This window comes from Canis lupus, chromosome 14 (assembly GCF_011100685.1).
Source record: "Canis lupus familiaris isolate Mischka breed German Shepherd chromosome 14, alternate assembly UU_Cfam_GSD_1.0, whole genome shotgun sequence".
Taxonomy (NCBI): Eukaryota; Metazoa; Chordata; class Mammalia; order Carnivora; family Canidae; genus Canis; species Canis lupus.
In genome coordinates, this window is record NC_049235.1 from 14614968 (window position 1) to 14632243 (window position 17276).

The 17276-nt window shown below is 34.6% G+C and overlaps 1 long non-coding RNA gene across 1 annotated transcript in view; it reads left to right on the top strand.

Annotated features, from left to right (window-relative positions):
• LOC119874506 overlaps positions 1–17276 on the top strand; it is a 232974-nt gene that overhangs the window by 181996 nt on the left and 33702 nt on the right. The window lies entirely within an intron of this gene.

The window sequence follows — 17276 nt, forward strand, 5'->3', positions numbered from 1 at the left end:
TATGGTTAAGAGTCTGTTTCCTGGTTTGCCTCTTCCTCTCTCTTTTTTCCCTTTGTTCATTTGTTCTGTTTCTTAAATTTTACATATGAGTGAAATCATATGGTATTTATCATTTTCTGACTTACTACACTTAGCATAACCTCACATACCCTCAATATCCATCCATGTGGTAGCAAATGGCAGGATTCCATCTTTTTAATGGCCGAGTAGTTTTCCATTGAGTGTGTATATGTGTGCGTGCGTGTGTGTGTGTGTGTATACACATACAAATACATATAAATGTATATCACATCTATCCATTCTTCTATTGTTGGACATTTAGGCTGTTTCCATGTCTTGTGTATTATAAATAATGCTGCAATGAAAACAGGGGTGCATATCTTTTTGAATTAGTGTTTCCAATTTCTTTAGATAAATATCCAGAAGTAGAATTCCTGCATCATATGGTAGTTCTATTTTTAATTTCTTGGAGTAACTCCATAATGTCTCTCATAGTGGCCGTACCAATTTACATTCCCGCCAACAATGCATGAAGGTTCCCTTTTCTCCACATCCTCTGAACACTTGTTATCTTTTCTATTCTTAGTGATAACCATTCTAATAGACGTGGGGTAGGATATCATTGTGCTTTTAATTTGTGTTTCTTTGGTGATTATTAGTGAAATTGAGAGTCTTTTCATGTGTATGTTAGTCATCAGTATGGTTTCTTTGGAAAAATGTCTATTCAGATCCTCTGCCCCTTTTAAAATCAGATTGTTTTTTAGTGTAGAGTTTTATGAGTTCTTTGTGTATTTTGGATATTCTTCATCAGATATATGATTTGCAAATATTTTCTACCATTCAAGTAGCTTGCCTTTCCATTGTAGTGATTTTTTACTTTGCTGTACATAAGTTTTTAGTTTGATATAGTCTAATTTGTTTATTTTTGTGTTAGTTGCCTTTACTTTGGGAATCAGATTTTTAAAAAATCACCAAAATTGATGTCAAAGACCTTACTGCCTATGCTTTCTTCTGAATTCTTAAAGTTTCAGTTCTTAAATTCAAGTCTTCTTTTTTCTTTCTTAAATTCAAGTCTTAATCTATTTTGAGTTAATTTTTGTGGATGGTGTAAGATATTAGTCTAATTTTATTCTTTTACACGTGGCTGCCCATTTTTCACAATACCAATTACTAAAGAAACTACCCTTTCCCCATTATATATTCTTGGCTACCTTGTTGTAAGTATTTTGACCAGATATGTATGCATTTATTTCTAGGCTCTCTATTCTGTTGCATAGATCTATGTGTCCGTTTTTGTGCCAATATCATATTGCTTTGAGTACTATAGATTTGTAATATAGTTTGGAATCAAGGAGGATGCTGCCTTCAGCTTTGTTGTTCTTGTTCAAGATTGCTTTGGCTATTTGGGATCTTTTTGATACCATACATATTTTATGATTGTTGTATTTCTGTGAAAAATGCCATTAAGATTTTGATGGAGATTGCATTTAATCTGCATATGTTTTGGGTAATATGGACATTTCAACAGTATTAATTTTTCCAGTCAATGAGCACAAAATACCTTTCTGTTATTTGTGTCTTCTTCAATTTCTTTCATCAGTATCTTACAGTTTTCAGTATATAGGTCTTTCAACTTTTGTTTAAATTTATCCCTAAATATTTTATTCTTTTTGATGCAATTGTAAATGGAATTATTTTCTTAATTCCTTTTTGTGATAGTTTGTTGCTAGTGTATAGAAATCCAGCAGAGTTTTGCATGTTGATTGTATACTCTGTAGTTTTTCCTACTTTGTTTATTCATTCTAATAGTTTTTTGCCACAGTCTTTAGGGTTTTCTACATATAAAATCATGTTACCCGTAAATAATGACAGAGTTTTTTTTTTTTTTTTCCAAATTTGGATGCCTTTTATTTATTTTTTCTTGCCTAATTTCTCTGGCATGGGCTTCTAGCACTTTGTTTAATAAAAGCGGCAAGGGTTGGTATCCATGTCTTGTAAAGGATTATCTTGTAAAATGTTTCAGCTTTTCACCATTGAGTGTGATGTTAGCTGTGAGTTTGTCATATATTGCCTTTATTGTGTCAGGTACATTCACCCACTTTGCTGAGAGTTTTAAATCATAAATAATGTTATATTTGTCAGATGCTTTTTCTCCTTCTGTTGAGATGATCATATGATTTTTATCCTTCATTTGTTAATGTGGTAAGTCACATAGAGAGATTAGCAGAAGTTAATCCATCTTTGTTTTTTTTTTAATTTTTATTTATTTATGATAGTCACACAGAGAGAAAGAGAGAGAGGCAGAGACACAGGCAGAGGGAGAAGCAGGCTCCATGCACTGGGAGCCCGATGTGGGATTCGATCCCGGGTCTCCAGGATCACGCCCTGGGCCAAAGGCAGGCGCCAAACCGCTGCGCCACCCAGGGATCCCGCCATCTTTGTATCACTATAGTAAATTCCAATTTACTGTCATGGTATGTGTTTCTTTTAATGTATGGCTAAATTGATTTGCTAATATTTTGTTGGGGATTTTGCATCTATGTTCATCAGGGATATTGGCCTATAAATTTTTTTCTTTTGTGTTGTCTTTGTCTGGTTTTGGTATTAGGGTAATGCTGACCTCATAAAAGGAGTTTAGAAGTCTTTTCTTCTCTAAATTTCCAGGAGAGTTTGAGAAGGATAAGTATTAAGTCCTCTTTAAATGCTTGATATTAAATCACCAGTAAAACTGTCTGTCTAGGAGTTTCAGTTTTTGTTGGGAGACTTTGGTTACTGATTCAATCTCCTTAAATAGTAATCAGTTTATTCAGATTTTCTACTTCATAAATCAGTCTTGGAAGATTTTATGTTTTAGGAATTAATCCATTTCTTCTAGGTTGTCCAATTTGTTGATGTACAACTGTTCATATTAATCTCTTATAATCCTTAGTATTTTTTTAAATATTTACTTTAGTTTAGAGAGATTGAGCATGCATGGAGGGGAAGGGCAAAGGGGAGAGAGAGTCCCAAGCAGACTCTGCATGGAATGTGGAGCCTGATTTGGGGCTGGATTGATCCTACCACCAGGAATTAATCCATTTCTTCTAGGTTGTCCAATTTGTTGATGTACAACTGTTCATATTAATCTCTTATAATCCTTAGTATTTTTAAAAATATTTAGTTTAGAGAGATTGAGCATGCATGGAGGAGAGGGGCAGAGGGGAGAGAGAGTCCCAAGCAGACTCTGCATGGAATGTGGAGCCTGATTTGGGGCTGGATTGATCCTACCACCCTGAGATCACTACTTGAGCCAAAATCAACAGTTGATTTGGGGCTGGATTGATCCTACCACCCTGAGATCACTACTTGAGCCAAAATCAACAGTTGGACTCTCCATTGACTGCATCATTCAGGTGTCCCTAATCCTTTGTATTTCTGTGGTATTTGTTGTAACTTGTCTTCCATTTCTGATTTTATTTGTTAAAGTTCTCTTTCCTTCTTTGTGGTCTGGAGCTAACAGTTTATCAATTTTGTTTTAATTTCTCACAGAATGAGTTCTTATTTTCATTAATCTTTTCAATTGTCTTTTTAGCCTCAATTTCATTGATTTCTGCCCTAATATTTATTAATTTTCTCCTTCTACAAATTTTGGACTTCATTTGTTCTTTAGATTGTCCTTTGGATTGCTTATTGAGATATTTCTTGTCCCTTGAGGTAGGCCTGTATTGCTATGAACTTCTGTCTTAAAATTTTTGCTACATCACATAGATTTTGGTAAGTTGTAGTTTCATTTTCATTTATCTGAAGGTATTTTTTAATCTCTCTTTTGATTTTTTCATTGACCCATTCATTGCTCAGTGGCATGCAGTTTAATCTCCATGTATTTGTATTTTCTATATTTCTTATATTTGATTTCTAGTTTCATACCATTGTGGTCAGAAAAGGTGTTTGATTTCATTCTTCTTAAATTTATTGAAACTTATTTTGTGGCCTAATATATGATCTGTCCTGGAGAATGTTCCATGTGCAATTGAAACAAATGTGTATTCTGCTGTTTTTGGAGGAAATGTTTTGTATATACCTATTAAATTCATCTGGTCTTATGTGTCATTTAAGCTTAATGTTTCTTTATCAATTTTCTTTGTGGATGTTCTAGACTTTGATTTAAGTGATATAGTAAAGTCCCCAACTATTATAGTATTGCTCTCAATTTCTCTATTTATGTCTGTTAGTGTTTGCTTTATATATCAGGTACTCTCTTTTTGGGGCATAAATATTTACAAATATAAACTTCTGTTGGATTGGTCCCCATATCAGTATGTAATACCTTTCTTTTGGTCTCTTATCACAGTATTTATTTCAAAATCTATTTTGTATGATGCAAGTTTAGTCACCCAGCCTTCCTTTGATTTCCATTTGCATGGAATCTATTTTCTATTCTTTCATTTTTAGTCTATATGGATCCTTATATCTAAAATGAGTGTCTTCTGGGCAGTATACAGATGAATTTTTTTTCTTTAATCCATTAAGCCACTCTCTCTTTTTTTTTTTTAAATTTTTATTTATTTATGATAGTCACAGAGAGAGAGAGAGAGGCAGAGACACAGGCAGAGGGAGAAGCAGGCTCCATGCACCGGGAGCCCGACGTGGGATTCGATCCCGGGTCTCCAGGATCGCGCCCTGGGCCAAAGGCAGGCGCCAAACCGCGGCGCCAACCAGGGATCCCCTCTCTATCTTTTTTTCACTATCTTTTGATTAGAGATTTTAGTTCATATAGATTTATAGATTTTTTAAATTTATTTATTTATTTATTTATTTATTTATTTATTTATTTATGAGAGAGAGAGGCAGAGACAGAAGGCTCTCCATGGGAGCCTGATGTGGGATTTGATCCGGAGACCCTGCAAACATGACCTGAGCCAAAGGCAGATGTTCAACCACTGAGCCACCAGGGGCCCCAGTTCAATAACATTTAAAGTAACTATTGATAGGAACTTACTTGTTGCAATATACTAATTGTTTTCTGGCTGTTTTGCAGTTCTGTGTTCTTTCTTTTCTTGCTCTCTTCCATGACTTTCTTTAGTGTTCTGCTTAGATTCCTTTCTTACTCTCTTTTGTTTATTTACCATATGTTTTTGCTTTGTGGTTGCAATGAGGATCACATGTATATACATTTATATATTTATATATATATATATATATATATGAATAAAACAGTCTTTTTAAAGTTGATAGCAACTTAAGTTTGAACACATTCTAAATTCTACATTTTTACTCCCTGCTCCCTATGTTTTATGTTTTGATGTTCCATTTTACATTTTTTTTATTTTGTATATTCTTTAACTGAATATTGTAGTTAGTTATTTTTACTTTTGTCTTTTAACCTTCATACTAGCCTTACAAGTAAGTGATTATCTATTACCTTTACTATACTTACCTTGACCAGTGAGATCTATACTTTCATATGTTTTCTTGTTACTAGTTAATACCTTTTCTTTTCTGCCTATAGAAGGTCATTTAACACTTCTTGTAAGGCCAGTTTAGAGGTGTTAAGCTGCTTCAGTTTTTACTTCTCTGGAGAACTTTTTATTTCTCTTTAATTTTGAATGATAACTTGCTAGTACAGTATTCTTGGTTGGGAGTTCTTTTTTTATTTTAGCACTTTGACTATACCATTCCACTTCCTTCTGGACTGCAAACTTTCTCCTAAAAAAATCTCCTTGTTGTCTTAGGATGTTTTGTCAAAAGTAATACGTTGTTTTTCTCTTGTTACTTTAAAATTCTCTCTTTGTCTTTTAACTTTTGACATTTTAATTCTAATGTGTCTTGGTGTGGGTCTTTTTTAGGTTCATTTTATTTGAAACTATCTTGGATTCTTGGATCTCTATGTCTGTTTCCTTCCCAAGTTAGAGAAGTTTTCAGCCAATATCTTTTCAAATAAGTTTCTTTTTTCCTTTTTACTCTGTTACCTGTGTCTGATCCCTATACTGCAAGTGTTATTCTGCTTCCTGTTGTCCCATAAACCCCTTAAACTATCTTTACATTTTTAATTCTTTTTTCTGCTTCTCTGCTTGGGTAAGTTTCACTGCCCTGTGAATCTAGGTCACTGGTCCTCTTCTGCTTTTTCTAGTCTGCTGTTGAACCCCTTTTGTGGATTTTTCAGTTCAGTTATTGTGTTCTTCAGCTCTGTGACTTCTGCTTGGTATTTTTTTTAGATTTATCATCTCTTTGTTGAAGTTCATCCATTCTCCTCCCAAGTATAGTAAGCATCTGTATAACAATTATGTTGAACTCTTTATCAGGTAAATTGCTTACTTCTGTTTCTTTAATTTTTTTCTGAGGTTTTATCTTGTTCTTGTGTTTGGAACATGATCCTCTGTATTTTCATTTGACTCTTGTGTTTCTATATATTGGGCAAAATAGCTATCTCTCCAGTCTTGAAGGGTTGGATAGAAGATGTGAAGGGTTGTGTAGAAGATGAAACTTATCTTTCAACCTTTCTCTGGTTCTTGGTTGTTTTTCAAATTTTTGTGATTATCTAAGCATCCTGATTTATTCTGGATAGGTCCCAGTTGTTGATGGTGTGCTGAGATCTGTCAGTATTACAAAAGGAGGTTCTCACTCAGTTCCTAGTTTTAGGCTGATTGGAAGCCAGACCCTCAAGCAGTAAGTAGCCTTTAAAGTACATAAATATATATGTTCCTATGGGACCACATTATAACCCTGCTGGCTTCCGGACCAGGTAATCTGGAAAGTGTCCATTGGGTGATATGTGAATAATTAGAACTTCAAAAGAGAGTATAAGCTCCTTTCTGGGAGGTACTAGTGAGCTGCAGTGGGACTAAGGGAGTATAAGGGTGGTGTCTCCCTGCCTACGTTCCATGAGAATTCCTCTGTCACTTCTAGGTGTGGCAGACTTGAAGTCTGACCCTCAGGCTAAAGATCTAGAAAAAGTAAATGAGCCTTTATTTTTCACTGAAAAACTGAGGATATGATTCATTCTGCTATTTTGCATTGCCCTTTTGGTGGTTGTCTACCAATAACTGTTTCTCTAATGGGATCCAGGAACTCAAGCCCTTCTGTCCACCAAAGACAGGTGGTTTAAGGAACATCTGTGTGGATTGCGTAAGCCTGCTGGCTTTAGCAAGGTAGTGGGGGGAGGCATAGGCCTGGGGTATGCCTGCCAGCTTTAGTGTGGCAGCATAGAGTTCAGACAGGGCCAGTGTGTTCCTGTCAGCACCATCAAGGTAAGGAGAAAATGCAGAAATGACTCTCACCAGCATCTCCATCTCTGGAATGTCCCCAAAACTCCTTGCCCTTTCCCCTCCAACAGATGCTTTGAGGTTAACAAATGAATCTCCACATATAATCTAGGTACTTTCAAGCTGCTGTTTTTGTTTTGGTCCCTGGGGTGAATGAGTTTGCACATGAATCCTTCAAGAGAAATATCTCTGTTCCTTATAGCCTTTTGGGTTTCCTGAATATGAGCCCCATTGATTTTCAAAGCTAAAAATTTTGGGGACTCATCTCTCTGATGTAAGTCCTAAGGGTTGAGGTGCCAGATATAGGACACATTCCTTTGCTCTTCAAGGAGAAGCTCCAGATTTGTGAGATTTCTCTTTGATTAGAGTTAGCATTCCAAGGGTTGGATTTTTGGTGAAAACATATCTTTGCTTCTCATACTCTTCTTGATATTGGCCTCTAACTGTTTTTTGTGAAGGATCTGTTCAACTTTTTAGGTCAGTTTTAGAGGAAATTATGTCATAATTAGCTGTAGATTTGATATTTCTGTGGTAGAAGGATAGGATCTTTCTATGCTGCCATCTTGAACTATTTACTTGCATTTGTTTTTGAAATGGAAGTTTTTGATGCAGCTAGACCCTAGCCTGCTGGAAACTTAATAAATACATCAATATGAAGTTTATTTTTATTACATTTCACACAGGGCTTGTGACTGATGTATACTGTTGAACCACCATTTTAGATAAGAGAATCTATTGGTAATATGTGTTTTCCTACACGGGCTAAAAGACCTTATATAAGTCCTTGACTTTATGCGGCAGATGTAAACAGTATGTGAAATTTACCATGTGGAGTCACTATGACAAATAACTGTGATGCATCTTAGATGCCTTATCCCCAGTGCTCTATTAAAACAATCTTGTTCAGACAGACAAGAGTTTAGAACCATATTAGTGCACATATGATATCTTTAGAGACAATTAATACTGGCTTATCTCTTCTTATTTTATTAGATATCTTGCCTTTACTAGCAGGTGAGGTTGAAAATCAGTTTTATGTTGTCTAACTCAATTTTCAAACCCCAGCAACATAAAGCTCATAGGCTGATGGCAGTATTTGTAAATTAAAGATTACTTTAATCTTCAGTGACAGAGATTTATGAAATATAGCTTTAAATTTGTTCTTCATGTAGTAAAGCAAATTGAGTTTATTTTATAGACAAAAGCAATTTGAAGAAACCCATAGATTACTCTGGCCACTGAAGGGTATAAATTATCTCTAACTAAATTTTGTCAGTATTGTATGTTGAGCTATTTAGATAAAACATGTTTTTGACATTTATTGCAAAATGATACCTTCTTCTAGACTCTTGCATTCTCTGGAGTTGAGTATAGAATGAATCATTAAGGGAATTAGTAATCCTTTTCTTGACACAAATTGCATTATCCAAGGATGTGAAAATTTGAATGTATTTTTCTAAGTAAATTATTGTGAAAAGGTATCCAAACCTATTATGATGAATTTGAGTCCTGCCAAAACATTATACAACCCACATGCTTAATTTCTAGGCAAATTCTCTGCCATTATTTAGGATTTTAAATGCATATTTATTCCCACAGGGTATAATCCCATGTAGTGGCAAGTTAAGTAAATCATTGTGATGGTGGTACTTGCTCATATGAAGTAAGGCAATTCTTACAGAGCGTGAAGCTTTCTAGTGGACACCCACAACAAATGCTAGTGTTGCTATTATTACTAACCTCTAGAAACAGCAAAAAGGCATCCATTATGAACAAATCTCTGCACTAGAAAGAAAAAAGAACAGTGTATGTTTTAAGACTTCAATGAACATAACGTAATGGGCAAAAGACACTATGGTATACATGTTTATAAACATTAAAATACAATCAACCACAGGCTTAACAACTGGGGAGGTATATAAGATGAAGAATAGGTAGGTGGTTTAAAAAACAGTATAGCTGGATCCAGGAAAATTATTATTTGCTAGTATTTGTAATCAAATTTGTACAACACTCAAATTTATCTCTGTAGCAACTGCCATTAAACAGAATTTCAATTTAATAATTTAATTATGAATTATATTGACTGCCACTAGTTGGAAAGGAGATAATGAACCTTTGATTAATAGTTCTCTTCTTCTCCTCTTGTCTTCCTCCTCTTTTCCCTTCTCCTCCTCCTTTCCTGTTACTTCTCAAAAATGTTTCTCTAGGCAAACCTAACTTTGAACATTGTAACTTATATTTGTTATTTATATTAAACCCTGGTGGCAATGACAGGCACATAGCCCTCCCTCCTAGATGATATAATTTAAATGAAACGTCATGTATCTCTTATAAAAACCCTCTGGTAGAGATGCCACAGAACAATAGATTTCATTAATTCAATCACCAAAGCATTTTCCACTCTAATGATCTTTGTTCTTTCATAACTAATATTAGTTCATTTACATTTATCTTTATTACAGGCATACCTCATTTTCTTGTGTTTGCTTTACTATGCTTTGCAGATACTGTGTCTTTTACAGATTGAAGATTTGAAGCAACCCTGTGTCTTGCAAATCTGTCAGCACCATTTTTTCCAAAAACATTTGCTCATTTCATATGTGTGCCACATTTTGTAATTCTTGCAATATTTCCAATACCTTTATTATTATTTTATTTGTTATGGTAGTATGTCATCAGTGATGATGACTTGAAAGCTCAACTGATGGTTAGAATTTTTAGCAATAAAATTTTTTGCTTTTTTGACAAAATACCGCATACTTAATAGACTACACTATAGTAAAAATCATAACTTTTATGTATTCTGAGAAAGCAGAAATTCATTTGACTTACTTTATTGCAATATTTGCTTTATTGTGGTGGTTTGGAACTGAACTAACAATATCTCCAAGGGATAACTATACTTACATATGTGGATTTGTTGGATCTAGAAATTGGGAGTGGGATTATGTGTACTGGGTTGGTTAATTGAAGCTTGGACACCATTGTTGAGTGAGGTGAGACTTGGCTTCCTTTATATATTTTAGAAGACCGAGTCCTGGAGATTAGTGAAATAGAAATATTGGAGCACACCATTTTGTATACAACTAGTTTGGTTATTCCCTAACTATGTATCTAGGAGGGTATGGCAGACATGCTCTTCACCAGGGAATTAAGAAATACATTGGTGAATGGAATACCCTAATCCTTGAGAAGTTTTGCCCTGGTTACTCACTGCAGAGGATAAATAAAAATGTGGTAGAGATACAACTATGGATTAAGTTCCCTAATTTCAATAGGAATTATGGGCTTAATACTTGAAAGATGCAGAGATGGTCATTTTAAAAACATCCATATTTAGGTCTATTTGATTGTTGAAAAGCCATATAGGTCCTGTAGAATGTCTGTATCTTGTTGATCCAGTGATGACTCCACAATCACATTTGTAGTCTCTTATGATATTTATTATATCAAATTAATACAGCCCAAAGTAGATTTATACAATGATTATTTTAATAAAAACTTGGTGTTTAATACCAACTAGTAAGGACTATCAGAAGCAATTTGCCTTTCCCTATCAAGATCAATAGTACACATTTATTATTTTGTCCTTAGGTAGTCAATGCTCCTGATTTAGGTCATATCTAATCATGAAAGTTTACCGGGACCCTAATCATCCTACAGATCAACACTATGGTCCATTACATGTATGATATTATGCTAATGGGGTTGGGTGACCAGGATATAAGCAAGTACCTAAATGTCTCAGTAAGAAGCCTCAAAGCCAGAGGATGGGAAATAAAATTTCAGGGGTAGCTACATTAGTAAAGTCTCTAAGGATTGAATGGTCTCAGAAATGTCAGGACAGCTCCTTAAATGGAAGAAGTTGTTCTACCTTATACTTCTCCATAAAAAGAAAGAATAACAATTGATGGGCTTCTTTGAATATCAAAGTCAATATACTTCATATTTGGAGATGCTCTTTCAATTCATTTATTGAGTAAACTGCAGATTTTGAAGGGGGTCCAGAATAAAAGAAGGATCTGCAAAAGCTTGAATTTTCAGGACTTTGACCAATAGATATAACTGCACTTAAAGGACAGAAGAGATTGCTGCATGGAGCTTCTGCTTCATCCCAAAGAGAACATAATATAGACTTCCAGGATTTTGTTTTGTTGTTGTTGTTGTTTTGTTTGGTTTTGTTTTTACCTCTAGGATTTTGAAGTAAGTTTCTCCTGTGTGCTGTACTCTGTTACTAAAATGGAGCGTGATACTAGATCCCATACCAGAACTAGATTATTGTCATTGTCCAGATCATTGGAGAGTGTTTTGTTATTTGTTTGAATGATATCTGGGTAGTCCATCTCCAGTGCTTGAACTGTGTGGGTGTATCTACAGTTGGATAGACTGCAAATCTATGATTCTGCAAATCAGAGCTCCCTGACTAGTGACTTTTCAGGGGCCACCCTTTTGGACCAATCATTTTATAAGCTTAAACTCATAGGGAGGGGCTCCAGTTTTGACATCTCTTTTGTCTTCATTTTTAGGAAGTTCTGAGTCCTCTTGTTAGATATCCCATATCTTATATATTAAGCAGTTAGTGCAATTCTACCAGTTTTTTTGTCAGTTGAAGGAAGCCCCCATTTTTACCTGGCAGTACTTTATTTTATTATTTTATTTTATATAAATTACAGTTGCGAACATCATCAATCTCATCATATTTGGCTTCTTTATCTACAAGTTATTTTACACCCTTATAACAGGAAGAGTCCTTAAGAAAGTATAGCTAGTGACTGTCAGGTGTACTTGGTACCTTTGAATGTTACCTGTTTTCCTAATGGGAGGGCTAGTCATGCAAGTCATGTGTTTTAGATCTTTTTTATTTTCATTTATACTTACATAGAACATGTAGAACCCTAGCAGTAGCATCCTGTCTTGGACTGATATACTTCATTTCAGAAGAAAATCAAGGATGAAATCAGAAGAACATCATTTGTCCCATATGGGTTAGCAAATTATAGCTCTAATCTCCCTCTCCCCTTCATGGAGCCTCCTAACTTCTGGGAAGATCCCTTCAAGATCACTAATAATAGCAAAAGAATGTTATCTTTGGTCCCTGGTTTATGATACAGTCCGTATAAGAGATAAGTAGCAAATTAATAACCTGCAATTCAAATCCTTATCATTGATGGACTCTCCTATCCCCAGAACACTACTTAATTAACCTTCTTTGGATATGTTTGATCTCTAATCCCTTGGTTCAATTTCTGAAGGCTATGGTGAGGAGGGCAAGATGTCTAGCTTTCTGCACCAAATTGTCAAACAAATGAGGATAAATGACCTAATAACATATACATCAGGCCTGGATGATGTTTATAGAGAGAAACTTCTGATATAGAGGGATTAATAGATTTGCATTTCCCCTTGAAATGATACTCTGGAGAGGAACTGGAGGCACACAGGAATATAAGATAGCTAGATAACAGGCTCTAAGTGCTGGTTCCTTGGTAGAAGAAACATCATCACCTGACCTAGATAGACTATGGGCTGAATATTGTAGTCACAGTTGTAGGATGTAATAAAACTTTGACCATCAGCACTGATTTGCCATAGTATTTTTGGTTACAAGAGCCAAGCCTCTTTGCTATGATGAGGGACGTGGGTCCATTCCTCATACTTGTAGATCTATGACAGAACAAATCATCAAATTCCAACCTTGCTCCACTACCGACTTAGCACTCTTACAGAATTGAATAACTTAGGACTTGTTTCTTACTCTTTTCTGTGGAGTGGTTTGCATTTCCAATTGGTCCTACTCTGCAGGCAGCCACCACCCTCTCAGAAAGACCATCTAGGAGATCAGCCTTGAAAGAGTTAACTTTGCTTACCTCTCATTCAGAGTCCCTTAAGAGGAATGGTTAAAAACATTAAGTGATTTGAAGAAAGAACAAAACAAACTTCAGAATGTATTCACATGATAGATGAACCCTTCGTAAAAAATAAGATCATATTGAAACACTGCAGAGGTTTATATATTGATGGTGTTGCAGCAATGATAGGAAGGTGTAAAAGCTTTACACATTAAGTTAAATTTGAAAACTATGAAATTGAAGTAATACATTTTTCTATTCACACAGAATCTCTTATATGTAGGTTTGCCTGGAATTCTAGGATCCACATTAAATAATGTTGTCAAAATGATAAATCTATTAAAATTCAAGACTCAACATTTGAATTCTATTTTCAGCTTTATTTAAATAAATAGAACACCATACTGTATTGTTCCCTACTGAATAATGCTGAGTATAAAAAAAATAAATTCGTCAAGAATTTGTAAATTAAAAGAACTGTTGTGTGTTGGAGGGGAGCAAATACATCTGTGTGATTCTCACTTTAAGAGATATTATTGAAAGAGATCTAATGGCTTCCAAAAATGACTTACCTAATGGAAATTTGAGAACATCCAAATGACATTAACAGAAAAATGCAAAGACAATTATATATATATTTGTACGTACATACTGAAAAGGTTTGTGTTTTCGTAGTCAAACTGGAAAAATGAAGTTAAGGTGCTTTCTAATAATACTTAATCTGGGTTAGAATTTGAATCCTGAAGACTAATTAAGAAAATTTATGGGGGGATCCCTGGGTGGCGCAGTGGTTTAGCACCTGCCTTTGGCCCAGGGCGTGATCCTGGAGACCCGGGATCGAGTCCCACGTCTGGCTCCCTGCGTGGAGCCTGCTTCTTCCTCTGCCTGTGTCTCTGCCTCTTTCTCTCTCTATGTGTATCATGAATAAGTAAATAAAATCTTTAAAAAAAAGAAAATTTATGGGGAAAAATACAATGTAAACTACATGAAATGTTTCAATATTGTCTGTATTTTATTAATACCTTTTTACTGACATATAATTGTGTAAGTTCAAGGTATATGATGTGTTGATTGCAGTGTCATTACCACCATAGCATTAGCTAACACCTCTATCATGTCACATAAATATCTTTTTTTTTTTTTTGTGGCTAGAATGTTTAAGATATAGTCTCTTAGAAACTTTGAAGTAAATAATACAGTATTGTTGACTATAATCACTGTGCTGTACATTAGATCTTTAGAACTTACTCATCTTCTAGTTGCAAGTTTATAATCTTAGACCAACATTGTCTCAATTCCCCAATCCCCCAGCCCAACCACCATTCTAATATCAGTTTCTACAAATTCAGATTTTTAGATTCCTCATGTAAGTGATTTCATGCAGTATTTGTCTTTCTCTGTTTGGCTTATCTCACTGAGCATAATGCACTCTGTGTTGCTGTGTTGTTGCAAATGGTAGGATTTCCTTCTTTTTTAGAAGGAAAAATATCACAATATATATCACGGTTTCACACATCTTCTTTATCGATTCATTTGTTAATAGATAATTAGGTTGTTTCCGTATCTTGGCTATTGTGAATAATGCTGCAGTGAACATAGGAGTACAGATATCTTTTTTATAATTCAGTTTTCATTTCCTTTGGATATATCCAGAAGTAGGATTGCTACATAATAATAGTTTTTTTTTTTTTTTTGCTTTTCCGTTAAGTCACATCTTTAAATCTGATTGCTTTCTAAGATCATTTCTAGCATCAGAGGGTGATTATTGTGCTTCTGCCGCATATAAAATGATGTAAACTGTGTATGGATTATAGTCCAGACCATTGGCAATAATAAACTTATTTGATGCCTATCTTTGGAATTAAAGGAAGGATTAAAATAAAGATAATAATATTCATGTTTTCATTTTCCAAGGGGTAGAGAATTGTATTCATTCATGAAGTGTTTAGGGAGATAACAGAGAACAAGATAGATGAGTGCTTCAAATTCAGAGAAAAGTGAGTTTTCCCAATGATCATGATCATCACAATGTCTATAAATATTAAGCATTCAAAGACTTAGAGAAATATCTTGTGATTCTTCCACCATGTGGAAGTGAAAAGATACAGTGAATAGATGGCTATTTGTGGACCAGGAAGTAGCCTTCACCAGACACACCAGTCTATAGGCATCTTGATCTTCAACTTTTCAACTACCAGAACATGTTGTTTCATGTAGGTTTTGAGTCTTTGTTTATGATGTTCCTCATCCATTCAATGTCCTCCCACTTTGTACACTTACAAGGTTTGCACATGTGCTTTTGTTTTGGATTTTCTCATTTTGTAATCTGCACTGTTTGTGCTAACATTTCTTGCTGAGAGGGATGATGCGTGACTTCTAGCCTATATCAAAGCATAGGACAAATCTCAGGTGCTTCTACTCAAAGTAATAACCAATTAGTTGGTAGTTGCTGTTCTAATAGTTAGAAATTGAGATAGGAAACACATTTGAAACCCTAGGAACCTGCTGATGCTTGGTGCTTGGGCCTTGGTTCCCAGCAAACCATCTACATGAAGGTCTTCAAAATGGAAGGTCTTCCATTTTAAATTCTTTGAAAAATTTCCATACTATTTTCCTTAGTGGGTGTACCAATTTACATTCCCACCAGTAGTACATGAAGGTTCATTTTTCTCCACGTTCTTGCGACGTTTATTATCTTTTTACTTCTTGATGATAGGTGTGAGGTGATAGCTCATTGTGGTTTTGGTCTGCATTTCCCTGGTAATTAGTGATGTTGAGCATCTTTTCATGTATCTGTTGGTCATTTGGATATCTTCTTTGAAAAATATCTAATTTCCTCTGTTCACTTTATAATCAGCTTGTTTATTTTTTAATGACTGAGTTGTATGAATTCTTTATATGACTTAAATGTAAGATCTTATACTGTAAAGCTCCTAGAAGAAAACATGGGAAGGAAGCTCCCTGAAATTGGTCTTGGCAATGATTTCTTAGACATGACACCACAAGCATGAGCAACAAAGGCAAAAATCAACAAATGGGACTACATCAAACTGAGAAACTTCTACATAGAAAGAAAAACCAGTCAACAAAATGAAAAGGTAACCTACCAAATGGGAGAAAATATTTGCAAAATGTAAGTTGAGTAAGGGGTTAATCTTATATCTAAAATATATTGATACATTATAAATTTTAGAACAGTTGTAGATCTATAGAAAACTTGTGAAATAGTATAGAGAATTCTCATATATCTCATGACCAGTTTCCTCTTTTAGTAACATCTTAAATTAGTATAGTACATTTGCCACAATTAACGAACCAGTATTATACCTTATTATTTTTAGAAATTTGTTAATTTTTGTTATACATTCATATATGTTTTTTCTATGTTAAAGATATTTGAGTACGTTTTATTGAAGTATGGTTGACATACATTGTTACACTAGTTTTAGATGTACAACATAGTGATTTGACAATTCTATACATTGCGCTATGCTCACTGCCATAAGGGTAGTTACCATCTGTCACCATATTGTACACTAAAGTCCACACTTTATCCATATTTCCTTACCTTTTATGTCATGTCCCCTTTTTGCTCCAGGATCTTAGCCAGGATACCACATTACATTTAGTTATATCTCCTTAAGTCTTTTTGGCTATGACAATTTCTTAAGCTTTACTTATTTTTGAAGACCTTGACAGTTTGGAGGGGTTACTAGTTAGGTATTTTTGTAGAAACTTTCTTAATCAATTTTGTCTGATGTTTTTCTCATAATTAGACTGGGGTATGAGTTTTTAGGAGAAAGCGCTATCATCCCATCCCTTCAAGTGTATATACTATCACGATGACTTTTCACTGTTGGTATTATCTTTGATCACCTGGTTGAGGTAGTGTTTGTCAAATTTCTCTATACTAAAAGATAATCCCCCCCCTCTTTTTCATACTTTACTCATTGGAAAGAAGTCACCGAATCACCCGGACTTAAGAAGTAGAGAGTTAAGCTCCATCTCCTTGAGCACGCAGCATCTACATAAGTTATTTGGATTTTCCTGCAGAAACTATTCTTCCCATTTTATTTCTTTATTCAATAACTCATTTTTATTAGTATGGGCTTAGAGATACTTATTTTATACTTAGAGTTATAACTTAACAGTATGAATATCACTTTATTTGTAGCAAAAAAAA